Genomic DNA, 14,011 nt, shown 5'->3' with positions numbered 1-14,011 from the left:
TATAAATAATAACCCTTCATTATTTCCAATATATAGATCCCAAATACTAAAATCCTTCCAATTACTCACACCTTAAAAATACACATGAAAAAATACATTCATATAATAAAAAGTATATAAACATTGTCTCTAAAGAAGTCCACAGAATATATCTTCTGTGTTTCTCAGCTGGTGCAATAAAAGTCAGTATGTTGTCCTTTACAGCTGCATGGATATATCTTGAAAATCCATTTGAAAATATCCACTGTTTCAGAGAGACTTTTCCAATACAGTAGTTCTTTACAATATGCCCAAATCCATATAAAAATATCAACTGTTTGTGAGAAATAAGTTCAATGATTCTTTACCATGTGCCAGATGCTTTCCAGCTGTTTCTCAGCCATTTTCAGTGGCGTGGATTCAAAAAAGATGGCAAGAGGAGAGAATGTCTTCATTTTGAGCTATAAGAGTAAAACATGGCATATACACACAACTGTTTTGATGCTCAGTTACTATTGCTCCCCAGTATCCCATTATTTCATTCTCTCCATCAGTCAAGGTTCACGGTTGCAGCTGTGCTATCTGAGCAATGGTGATGCATCCGGGATTATACTTTACCTGTCAACTATAACATGGGGTGTGTCAGGAAACCCTGGTGGATCTTTTCTCTTTTCATTGGGATCATATCACTGTCTATGTGTCAGCAGAAAGGGATCAGTGCTGCATGGAGTCTTGCCTTTCCAACAGGCAACGAATGGCAGATATATCCAACATAGTGGTTTAATTTTTCAGTACACATTTCAGTTTCTTGTAAAACCCCTCTGCAGGGGTGGTGGGCCAATTAGGATGGTCCGCCCCCAGAGGCTCATGGATCCGCTTGGATTCCAGATGGCCGGCGGGGAGTTTCCAGTGTCCAGAGCTGGTGACCCTGTTGAGGCCCTGGTCAATCTCTGGAATGGAGGGATGGTCTGGGCTGTTGACACGGTTGCTCCTAAACACCCTCTCTGGCTTGGTGGAGCCTGATCTGCTCCTTGGTTTTCCTCGGAGCTTAGGGTGATGAAACAACTCGGGCAGAGGCGTAACTATAGGGGGGCAGGGGGGGCACATGCCCCTGGCGCCATCTTTTTTGGTCACATGGGGGGCGCCGCCATGACAAAAAAAGTTTATTTTTTTTATTTTTTTGTTAATACAAATGTTTCCTGCTCAGTGCAGCAGCGCTGCAGCAGTCAAGGGAGCGCGTCGGCGTCCCCTCCCCCACGAGCGGTCCCTTCCGCGCCCCCCCCCCCATTGCTTTGCTGGCGCCTGGCGGCCAGTCAGTGGCCTGGCTTGGTGGCGGCGGTGGGCGCTTGTGAGGAAAAACCTAAATATAATGTAGTATGTTGGGGGCGCGGGGGGCGCCATTTCAATGCTTGCTCCGGGCGCCGTTTTCCCTAGTTACGCCTCTGAACTCGGGTGACGGCTGGAGCGACCCTGGAGGAAGAGTTGTGACGAATCTGACTGAACACAGGCTAGAGCCCATTTTAGGGACTACTCCATGGTGGTGGGGGTGGCGAAGAAATGCTTTTTCTCCACCTCCATTGCATCTGCTCAGTATAGACCAGCGGAGCTGTTTCATGTAGCAAAGACATTGCTGCACCCATCCCCCCAGACAATGGGGGAGGAATCATCTACAGTCCACTGTGATCAGTTTGCGTGTCACTTTGCGGATAAAGTTGCTTGCATCCGTGCTGATTTGGACTCCAGAGTTTTGGTAGTTCCGGTAGACGTGCCTCTGGTACCATGCGGTCCCGTTGTGTTGGGTTCTTTTCAGTTGGTGCAGCCTGAGGATGTGGACAAGATCTTGGGCAGTGTGCGGGTGACATCATGTGCTTTTGACCCTTGCCCTTCATGGCTAATAAAAGCTGCCAGGGAGGGTACAGGTGGATGGTTGGAGGTGACCATTAATGCCTCATTAAGGGAGGGCAGGATGCCACCGTGCCTCAAGAAGGAAGTGGTAAGACCATTATTTTAAAAGCCCTCCCTTGATCCCTCCAACCTGGACAACTATAGACTGATCTCTAACCTGCCCTTTTGGGGCAAGGTGATAGAGCGTTGGCGGCATCACAGCTGCAGAGGGTCTTGGATGATATGGATTATCTGGACCCTTTTCAATCTGGCTTCCACCCCGGATATGGGACTGAGACTGCCTTGGTCGCTCTAGTGGATGACCTACGCTGGGAACTAGACAGGGGGAGTGGTCCCTGTTGGTTCTTCTGGACATCTCAGCGGCTTTTGATACCATCGACCATGGTATCCTTCTGGGCCGTCTCTCGAGTATGGGAGTTGGAGGTGCTGCATTTCAGTGGTTCCGGTCCTTTTTGGGGGGGAGGGTCCAAAAGGTGGTGCTGGGGGACTACTGCTCAGCTCTGTGGCTGTTGGCTTGTGGGGTCCCGCAGAGATCAGTCTTGTCCCCCATGCTGTTTAACATCTACATGAAACCCTTGGGAGAGGTCATTTGGGGACTTGGACTGAGTTGTCAGCAATATGTGGATGACACTCAGCTCTATCTCTCCTTGTCACCTGATCCTAGGGAGGCGGTGGATGTCCTGGATCGGGTCTGGAGGCTGTGATGGGTTGGATTTGGCATAATAAACTGAAGTTGAATCCGAACAAGACAGAGGTAATGTTGGTCAGTAGGAGAGCCAATCAGGATGAGGAGATTTTACCGATTCTGGATGGGGTTTCACTCCCCTTAAAAGAGCAAGTATGCAGCTTGGGGGTACTACTGGACCCGGCTCTACTTTTGGAAGCTCAGGTAGAGGTGGTGGCCAGGGGTGCCTTTGCACAGCTTCGGCTAGTGCGCCAGCCATGTCCCTTTATCGAGAAGGCAGATCTGGCCATGGTTACCCATGCCTTAGTCACATCACGGCTGGATTACTGTAACACGCTCTACATGGGGCTACCCTTGAAGACTATCCGGAAATTGCAGCTAGTGCAAAATGCAGCAGCTAGGGTTTTATCTGGAGCTCCCCGATGGGAGCACATCACAACCATTCTGAAAGAGTTGCACTGGCTGCCAGTTTGTTTCTGGGTCCAATTCAAGGTGCTGGTTTTGACCTATAAAGCCCTTAACAGTTTGGGCCCAGGGTACCTGAGGGACCGCCTGCTCCCAAGGATTGCTGCCCGCTTGATGAGTTCATTTGAGGGGGCTCTCCTCTGGGTGCTGACAATGAGGGAGGCTCGGTTGTTGTGCACTTGGGACAGGGCCTTCTCTGTTGCTGCCCCCAGACTTTGGCGTGCTCTCCCAGTGGCCAATCACTCCTTGGACTCCATCACAGTTTTTAGAAAGCTTGTTAAATCTTGGCTTTTTATCCAGGCTTTTACATGATTCTTTTCTATTGCTGCTTCTATGTGTTTTTACCCGTGTATTGTTTTTATGCTTGTATTTTATAGATTTTAAATTAGATTTGTTTTATATTTTTAGCTTAATATGTTTATTGTCATTTTATTGTATGTTTTTCAATTTTTGTAAAACAGCCTTGGGATTGTTTTTAATGAAAGGCAGTATATAAATTCAAAAATAAAATAAAATAAAATAAAATAAAATAAAATAAAATAAAATAAAATAAAATAAAATAAAAAAATAAAAAATAAAAAAATCAAACATTTGTTTGTTCTGGCACACAATTTAGAAATCATCTGTATGATGTCAGTCTGTGGCTGACCCATGACTTATTTTATTATTTTCTTTTATTTAACATATTTGTATACCACTCACTACTGAAGACTCTAGGCCAGGGCTGAGGAACTTTGACCCTCCTGCAGATGTTGGACTGTAACTCCCATCACCCATGACTATTGGGTACTGTGGATGGGGATGATGGGGGTTGTAGTACAAAAACAGCTGGAGGGCTGAAGTTGACCAGTCCTGTTCTAGGCGGTTTACAATTATAGGCGGTTTAAATATAGATCCAAATAAAGGACTGTATCCATTGGGCCATGGAGTGAAAAGTTTATGTTCCCATATCATATGTAGGCAGGCAGCACACATATTATTTTAAATATTTTAGAATATAATCCAGACTTTCACATTTTAATTGGGATCAGACTTTGTCAACAGGTGGGTTTTCCTGTTGTGTTTGCAAAAGGATGGATATCATATAATAATGACAGAAGTATTCTTTCTGTTTTTTCCTTAGTGTGATCTTCTTCTTATGAATCAATGGGATATCATTGTCTCGGCTGACCTAATTCTTCTCCCGCTCTTCATATTGTTTCCTTCTAAGAACATTTTAAACACACAATAAATCATTCATTGTAACTTCCTTGCCTCTAGTTATTCTTGATGCTTAGATTGTGGCACTCTGCTCTCCTGTATCACAGCAATAGCTAAAAGGATTGCACGCTGCCGACCACATAGCAAGCCCTTTGGGGAACTAATAAATTAATTACATTCCTAAAGAAAAACTTTCACTAACCTCTCTTATTTTCAGTTGCCATTTTCATCAGGCCAGCCAGCCAAATACTGAGAGGGCATTATTAAAGGTTATGATGAGAAATGTTGAACAATTATTGGTGTCACACTGGACAAGCACATTAATACTGCCACAAACAGTATTTCCTTTATAAGAGCAGTGCTTTGATGTTCGGATCCCCCGCAAGAATATTTGAAATCCTGAAAGGGGTTAAGTAGTAATAGTGGGAAAGATGGATTTCCCAGCTGAAATTAATATTTCTGAGCAGCTCTGAAATTAATTACTCAGTAGTTGTGGGCAGGCAGCAGATTTATGGTAAATGACAGAATGTTTGCAAATTTTCCTGACTACTCGATTAGAAAATGCACCAAGTAGAGGCGTCAGCCAAGCATGCATTATTTAAGTGGTTGGTGTCTGGCGACAATCTGGAAACTACAATTGTTGTGGTTGCCCATAGGAAAATTCGCACTTTCCGAGGGAAATTCTTTCACCTTTGTGTGCCCACAGCACAGATCTCTCCTCATGGCAGCTGTAGGATGCACAGAAACTCTGTGACCTGGAAAATGTGGGACAACTGACACAAGGTGACCCTTGAATGCTGGGGTAGGCCCAATTAATTTAAAATTTTGCTTGGCCTTGTCTCTTCCAATTTTCTAAATCCTCTGGAAAAATGATTAATGCGTACACTGCCAATGCGAAAATATTTTTGACCCTATTAAAGTCGACCAAGGGTAAACCAAGTGTAGGCTGGCATTGTATCAAACTAGCTTTATTAAATTTGATTGGAGGGTTCTATGAGGAAGGGACAGACAAGGACATTATTTTGCACAGCAACTCCCTTTTAAATGAAAATGTTGGGAAGAATACAAAATGCCAATGAGGTTTGGTGGTTTTTTTTTTTTTTTTTAAATTGCAACATTTTATTAATAACTTCATTGTATTTTACTTTCCCCTCTTGCTCTTTTGTAAATGCCATGCATTTTAATATCTAAAACTGTCCTGTCACTGTGGCAGATTTACTTAATTTATAATGGTATGGCATCTTTCCTTTTCTCATTATTATTATGCCTCTTTCTGAGGATTTCCCAGCTGCTACTTTTAATATTAAGTGTTTCAAACTTTTGCCCAAAGCATAACCCAACAAATATGGATGTATTTGTTTTGGACTTTCTTTTAGGCAGAATTTGAAAGGACTTAAGGATGCTTTCAAATAAGCTGTTTTTGTCCATAATACCTGATTCTCAACAGAGCACTGCAAGAGCAAGGGATTCCCTTTTCTTTCCTATGCAGTTATTTATTGTTATGTACACAAAGCAAGCCCCTTTCTTAGAAGATAAGGTGAAGTTCTTGTCCATGGGACAAATATGGAATTTCTGGATCATGACCATAGTTGTAGTCTTGTACATTCATACATATGTAGGCTTCCTTGATTTATTTATGGCATTTTTATATAGGCCTTCTTCCAAGGAACTCAGGGCAGCATACATAATCTCCCCCTTTGTCCTCATAACAACCTTGTGAGATAACCCTGTGATAAGGACACCCAGTGAATATCATGGATGAATGTAGACTGGAACTCAAGTCTTCCTCTCCTGGTTGTCTCTTGTCTCAGAGGCAAGATGCTGCTAAATAGCAGTTGCAGAGGAGCAATGGCAGGAGAATGGGCAAGCCTTCACCCCTTCCCTGTGGGCTTCTTGGAGGCATCTGGTGGGCTGCTGTGTGAAACAGGATGTCGGACTAGATAGGCCTTGAGCCTGATCCAGCAAGGCTTTTCTTATGGTTGAATATTCTAACCACTACACAACACAGGGGGAAGGTTCAGATGACCCACAAATGGCTGGTGCCACTGAGCCACTAATTCCCAGAGAACACACAAAAGACTGGCTTCTAGTGTCAGGACAGCTATGCCAACACTGGGCATGTTGTTGACAGCCACTAATATTGGTATATTCTGCCCTGCTTTTAGCTCAGAAGTTGACAGTTGAAACCAACTTCAAATCTTGGTTATAGATGTTGGCTTCTGGACCTTAAGTAGGATATAGTATACCAACATTGATGGGCTTAGTGACATACCCAGTGATGGCATAGCCATCCTAACACCAGAAGTCGAGCTTATGCAGGCTCTGGGAACTGGTAGTTCAGCAGCACTGCCTATTCTCTTTGCCGTCTGAACCCACCCTGGCGTTATTCACAGCTTTACATATAATTGCCATATTTATTTGGAAGTAAATGCCACTAAATTCAATGGGTCATACTTGTAAATAGTGTGTGTTTATTTTAGTACTGGAATGCTTGGAAATGCTACTTATCAGACTTGGAGATTGAACTGAATATTAAACTAATTCTTTAACTGAACACAGATCAATCTATTTCTCTATTTAGAAAAAGGAAGACTCTGTGTAACACATATATCCTGATCCAGTTAACGGCCAGAAAGCATATGGAAGCTGGAACTAGAAGAGCAAATGAATGCTATGTGGGTGGTTTGTTTTCTCACCCAATGCAGCTGTTGGGGATGCATGTCTGGATGCCTGTTAGAAAATCAGTGATAACACTGATCAGCTATTGGGAGGGGAAAGAGAGGGACCAGATTCGGCGTTGCCCACTTCACCCTGCATGTCAAACAGCTAATCAGTACAACTGTTCTTTTCCTAACAGGGCTGCATGCATGCAGCTGGATTTTGTTTGTTTGTTTAGTTGTCAAATTTGTACACTGCCCCAAACTTTCATCTCTGGGCAGTTAACAATCAGCTTGGATTGGGACTGTCATATATATTATACACTCAGTATAATACCCTAATTGTGGTGATCATTATATTGTACTCTAAAATCTATTGTTGATTGATTAAGTGCCGTCAAGTTGGAGTCGACTCTTAGCGAACACATAGATTCTCTCCAGGATGATCTGTCTTCAGCTTGGCCTTTAAGGTCTCTCAGTGGTGCATTAATTCATTGCTGTCATAATTGAGTCCATCCACCTTGCTGCTGGTCATCCTCTTCTTCTCTTTCCTTCAACTTTTCTCTTTCCTTCAATGTTTTCCTTTTACATTTCATTTTACATTTTCTATTGTAATTCACCTTAAATATTGGGCAACAACCAGACTTGTTAGTTATGACTAAGAACCCTGAAATCTATTAACAAGTTAGTCATGACCAACTTAAGTCCCACTAATTTATGTGGGACTTAGTCATGACTAATTTAGTCTTGATGTTTCCCAGTGTACAGACAAAATCAAGGAACAAATTGCAGAGAACTAAAGAAAGGTACTTTGCTGATGTGCTCCTCTGTTTAGAATAGATGTCTGATTCACACCTGAAAGTTCCCCAAGTTTAGAATGTTCAGATTTGACATCTAGTCTGACACCCAAGTCTGAAATTTGTTGTGCAGTTTTGGTTTGGAACTAAAGATACAGTTTTTCTCCTCACCCAGTAAGCAGTAAGGGTTCTGTCAGTTCCAGGGCTTCTACATATTTTTTCTTTTGTGTCAAAAGCTTTAACATCAGTCCCCTAATATTAATCCCGAGCAATTTCCTCTTCTGCATTAAGGAATCTGCTTTGAATGTATTTGGTCAAATTTAAATTTCCAAGAAACAAGGCAGCCTCTGGAAATACTGATAGAACTTAAAACCAATTTAGTGTTAGTAGGCACTAGCATTATACCTCAATTGCTTCATAGCTGCAATAGAATGTTAGGCAAGACCCAATAACAAAAAGTCATTATTTGCATGATTCTGAGCTACTTTCAGTACTTGAAGCTTCAAAGCAGAGTTCAATAAAGGGTGAAAAGCCTTAAACTCTGCAAGCTGAAGTTGCTAACAGAGAAATCTACCATTTAAAAAATGGCTAATAAATTACAGTCTCTTGTTTCTTCACTTCTGCTTTAATCTGTCTTGAGCATTTTCATAGAGCTTGCCACTTGCATTCTTAGATACTAAGCACATTAGTTGAGTGCTTATTGCTAATTTATTCTAAGTGAATGTAAAAAAGAGGTATCTATCTATACACACTATAGTGAAGAAAACAGATTTATTCTGAGCCAAATTAATGAATTAAGAAAGAATAGATATCCATTTTATTTAATGACAACAGGTTCTGTATCAAAATAAAATAGCTGTGTTCAGGATTGAATGTGAAGGCTAGAATTTAAGGTCGTTCACACAGCCATATTTTCTGGGGCTGTGGAGTTCTGGGGGGGGAGAGGTAAGATTGTACCTACCTTCCCCTATATGACCTCCCATTGCTGCCACACTGTGCAACTTGTGTGGCCACATGATCATTGCTGTGGCAAGCAGCATGGTGATCTGAAGGTGAGGGGAGCAAAGCACGGCCACCAGGAATCCCACAATGCACCGCACAAGTGCTGGTGGCCAGTAGCAAAGGTGGAAGCACAGTATGGCCACAATGCAGCCATCGATAGCCAGGCAGCAGCAGAAGCAACTACAGGGATAAGGGTTAGTTGGTAATATGTAGGTTTTTTTAGTGGAGTGTAACAGAGTAGAAACTGAGGCAGAGTAGAAACTGAGTAACAAAGTTACGAAGGTTTATTAGTTAACTATTACCAAATCATAAACAACAGTCCTACTTGAGTGAAAGATCATCTTAACAGAAAAATAACTGTCTGAAGCGTCCAGTAAGAAATACAAACCAACTAATCAGTCTACAGAACTGATGATTAATACGGACATTCTAAACTCTATCACAAGCCTATACATACATCAGTGGCAAGAACAAAGACAATGTATGTGCAGTCAGCCCTCAGCTCTTGCCTGTGGGCTTCCCAGAGGCATCTGACAGGCCACTGTGTGAAGCAGGATGCTGGACTAGATGGGCCTTGGGCCTGAACCAGCAGGGTTTTTCTGATGTTAGGATCCCACTTTACAAGCGGGTCAAATCCACTCTCCTCGCAGACCCCATTTTGGATCTATACACGGATTATGTGTAGAGCCTTAATGTATAGACATAAATCCCAATAGTTCTGATATTCGAAACTTACTTTATGATCAGGTTCGGAAGTACTACACAACCAATACCTAAACTGTCCCAAAACAAGCAAATTTGGCTGTTGCTCAGCACAACAGCACCTAAGTGCACATTTTTAACCAGAATATAGTTGTTATAATTTCTATAGCATTGTCTTTATCTCATTTTTCCTGAAGCAACATACATATAAGCATGAGCATTTATATTCCCATTTTGCACCTGAAGAACAGAGTGGTGGGATTTGCTCAAGGCCACTCATGCCAGAGCAAATACAAAGGACTCTCTGGATTGAGTCTCATACTTCATCTAGGAACATAGACAGCTGCCAAATACTGAGTCAGACCATTGGTCCATCTAGCTCAGTATTTTCTATACATACTGGCAGCGGCTTCTCCAGGGTTGCAGGCAGAAGTCTCTCTCAGCCCTTTTTGGAGATACCAGGGAGGGAGCTTGGAACCTTCTGCATGCAAGCATGCAGGTGCTCTTCTGTCTAGAACAGGGCTGCTCAACTTCGGCCCTCCTGCAGATGTTGGCCTACAACTCCCATAATCCCTGGCTATTGGCCACTGTGGCTGGGGATTGTGGGAGTTGTAGTCCAAAAACATCTGGGGGGCCTAAGTTGAGCAGGCCTGGTCTAGAAGATGCCTAGAGCACCTTCCTTATGGGGTAAGGCTACAACACTGGGGGCTTTTTAGTTTAGAAAAAAGATGACTAACAATAAGATAGAGATCTATTAAATTATGCATGGTGTGTTGAGAGTGGATAGAGAGAAGTTTCTCTCTCGTACATAAGACCAAAACGAGGGGTTATCCCAAGAAACTGATTGTCAAGAAATTTAGGATCAACAAAAGGAAGTACTTTTTCACACAAAGCTTAATTAGCTTATGGAATTCTCTTCCAATGGATATGGTGATGGCCACTAGCCTGGACTGCTTTAAAAGGGGCTTAGACAAATTCATGGAGGACAGGTCTATCAACGGCTAATAGTCTGATAACTATAGGCCACCTCCAGCCTCACAGCTAAGGTGGCTCTGAATATTAGTTGCAGGGGAGCAACAGCAGGAGAGAAGTCATGCCCTCTCTTGCCTGTGGGCTTCCCAGAGGGATCGGGGGGGGTGGTGTCACTGTGCTGAACAGGATGCTGGATGAGATAGGCCTTGGGCCTGATCCAGAAGGGCTGTTCTTATGACGTTTCATAGCTTTTGGACAGAAAAAAGATGGAAGAAACCCAAAGGTGTTGAGCAAATTGATATTGTCTTTATTTTAGGTCTGAAATGTTTTTGAGTGTTGCTTTTCTTCAGAGGCAAATAAACTGTATCTTTGTTCACTTATTGGAAAATATAAGTCCTTTCTCACGATTGGAGAGAAGGGGTTTGAGGCAGAGCGGGAAGGAAGACTTGAAAGCTTACCTCCGCGCAGACAACAATTACCTCTGGTCTAGGAGTGGAGATTGCACGCCCAGATTGTGCAGCTGTCTTTTCTGGCAGCATGGAGGGTTGGGGGGTTGGGATGTGTCCATGAGTGTGCAGTGAACTATGGGATACACTGCATAATACACTGACTCTTCCCCCAACACTGCGAGACTCCTCCCCCAACACTGGCCAGGAGTCTCGCAGTATCCCAGCCCTGGCTATAAGTTCCCCGGCTGCAAGCCTCGGTTCTGGCTCCCTTAACCCCATTTAAGAGGGTGGCTGGCTCGGTGGGTTTGCTGCTGAGCCACCACCAGGATCAGGCCTGTTTCAGCAGGGCTGTTGTTTTGCTCTTATGTTTTTATTCATTTGGACCATACTGGCATTCAATTAAGGACTACTTCTATATATATTTCCATATGCTTTTGGTTTCACTCCTAGATTATTTTGTACATGTCACAATCATTTCTGTTAATTTCACAAAATAGCATTTTCTTTATCTGCTGTGGTGCACAGAAACACCCAATATAGGTTGCTGGTAAATTCAGAGGAGACCCAAAAGTTCAAGTTTGTCTTTCATTATTTATCCAAATCTTGTACAGCAATTATGTCCACTCATCTTGGTCACCTAGTGATAACTCAAAGTATCAGTATACTGTAATATGCTAAAACTTCTCTAATGTCACATTTTGTTATATAGAGTTACAATGAGAAGCAATTTAACAGGATGTGACATGGTGTAAGTGATGCACTGACATGTATAATTTAAAGACTACACTCTTGTTGGAAGCAGACACCTGCAATTAATTTCGATATTGGGAATTCAAAATGAAACTGATGATTAAAGCCAGAAGGGACTTGGAATACACATTAAGCTCATGAACTGGGGCAGCCCCTTTGTTTACTAAACAGTACATTTGTTAAATGTATCCTTATGACTTGGTTATGAATATCATTGGCCTCAGAACACAGTACATGTTTAGGCAAAACATAACCTTTGAATTTACTCAAATGCTAACTACCATGTTCTAAGAATGAATGAATGCTTGAATAGTGGCATACACGAAGCATGCCTTTTTGTTTCCCATCCTTTCTGATTATTAGTTAAAACACTTCCCACTTTCAGGAAATTTTAATTACCCCCACACATGAAGGTGCTTGCCAACACTTATGTACTGGTTATTCAAGCCAATTTTTAGAGGTTGGCACTGGCGTTTTTGTGTGTTTGGGAGTTATGTGTGTTGATTTACTGCTGTGCAACCTGTCGATGTGTTCTGTTTCTACTGGTGCTGATTGAGCAGTGGCTCCTTAAAGGTAAAGTGTGCTGTCGAGTCGGTGTCGATTCCTGGCGACCAAAGAGCCATGTGGTTTTCTTCGGTAGAATAGTGGGGTTTACCATTGCCATCTCCCACACAGTATGAGATGTTGCACAGAAAACACACTAGTTTTTATCGTTTTCATGTTTTTTTCATGAAGTCATTTACATGTAAGCAAATCCCATTATTTTTATTTTTATTTTTTTTACATTTTATATCCCGCTCTTCCTCCAAGGAGCCCAGAGCAGTGTACTACATACTTAAGCTTCTCCTCACAACAACCCTGTGAAGTAGGTTAGGCTGAGAGAGAAGTGACTGGCCCAGAGTTTTCCCCAATAGTGCATGCCTGAGCTAAAGATTTTCAGTATCTACCCACATGTAAGGACTTAGAAAGGCATGTACTGCATTTCAAAGGCAGTAATTGCTAAGGCATTGACCTTCACAAATAGGGTATAATAGTGGCTTACTTCCAGAGTTGTTTTGATGGCTCTAGCAAGTGGGCGGGAACAATGGCATGCATTTAGGGTGCTTGTGCTAGATAACATTTTAGTTGTATTTATGTATATGTGTGTTTGTGTTTGTGTGTGTACACACACACACACACACACACACACACACACACACACTTTTAGATATACTGTCCCATCCTGAAGGTTTGGAGCAGATACAGAGGCAAAAACCAACAGACCAACCAAAAAATATCACAATAGCATCAACCACAGAACAAAATAAAATTTTATCAAATTATCTGAAAATTCTCCACCCATACCTAACTTATTCTTGAGCCCCAAAGGCCAGATCAAGTAGTCCAGCCTTGGATTGTGGTAAATTTGTAGTTGGAAAGGGAAATTGAATAACCCCCAAAATGGGGGCCCCCCAAATGCACAGTGATGGACAATAATTAAAATACTTTCATGTAGTCGAATGATCAATTATGTTACTTTATGCCAAATGGTTCAAATGACACACTTAAGCTTCTTTTGTGGGTAGTTAACAAATGAGGTTTAACTTCTAACAACAACATTTTTTCATACATTAGGGAAAACTCTATAATTTAATAAATCAGTATTTAAGATCAGACTGAAAACTCCTATACATACCAACAGAAACACGAATTCAGTCACTAAGAAGAATTTATCGATGGCTAACTTTATCTGCAGAGAGTCTGGTAACCCTCTTCCATTCCTACCGGCAGTTATTAGGAGCTTGCTCAGTGTTAGCATTTCTAAGGGGGCTGGCAATGCTCACAGTATTCTAGCACTGTAGCCTAGAATGCTAGAATATAGCCAGCCTTACCGACTCCGATGTTCCCTCAGTGTCCAAGGCCAGAGAGGCCCTAGCGGGCTGGGCAGCCAGGCAGAGCAGCCTGATGAGTGGTCAGCCGAGATGCTGTGGGACTAAGGAGTTGGGCTAGAGGGGCCGGGGGAAGGGTGGGGGCAAGTGAAGGAGGAGGCAGCAGCAGACAGAGGCACAGCTGAGGAAGATAAGGGTGAGAACAGCTTGATATGGCAGGGTGGAGGTCCAGTTAACGGAGGCGGGATGCATCAGTTGTCAGGAGGGATTTAAGGCAGGCTCAGCCAGTGATGAGGGGCAGTTGGAAGGCAAGTGGTGGAGGCCTCAGGAGAGAGACCGCCACAGTGACCCCAAGGAGCCTGGAGGAGGAGGACATGGGTGAACGAAACCTCCTCCCCTCAAAAAACTCTGAGGCCCTGCCTGGGAGAGGTGAGAAGGAGAAGTAAATAAGGGAATGGCTGTGGGAGTTCAGTGTCGTGACAGTCCCTGAATTCTTGTTAACTTTTTTTTTTTAACCTTTTAACAAAAGAATCTGTTCCATGTTATAAATTTTAGCCTGGAGGGAGGGGGAGGGGGGAAT

The sequence above is a fragment of the Hemicordylus capensis genome, chromosome 2, assembly GCF_027244095.1.
Source record: "Hemicordylus capensis ecotype Gifberg chromosome 2, rHemCap1.1.pri, whole genome shotgun sequence".
Classification (NCBI taxonomy): domain Eukaryota; kingdom Metazoa; phylum Chordata; class Lepidosauria; order Squamata; family Cordylidae; genus Hemicordylus; species Hemicordylus capensis.
This window is presented reverse-complemented; position numbering follows the sequence as displayed.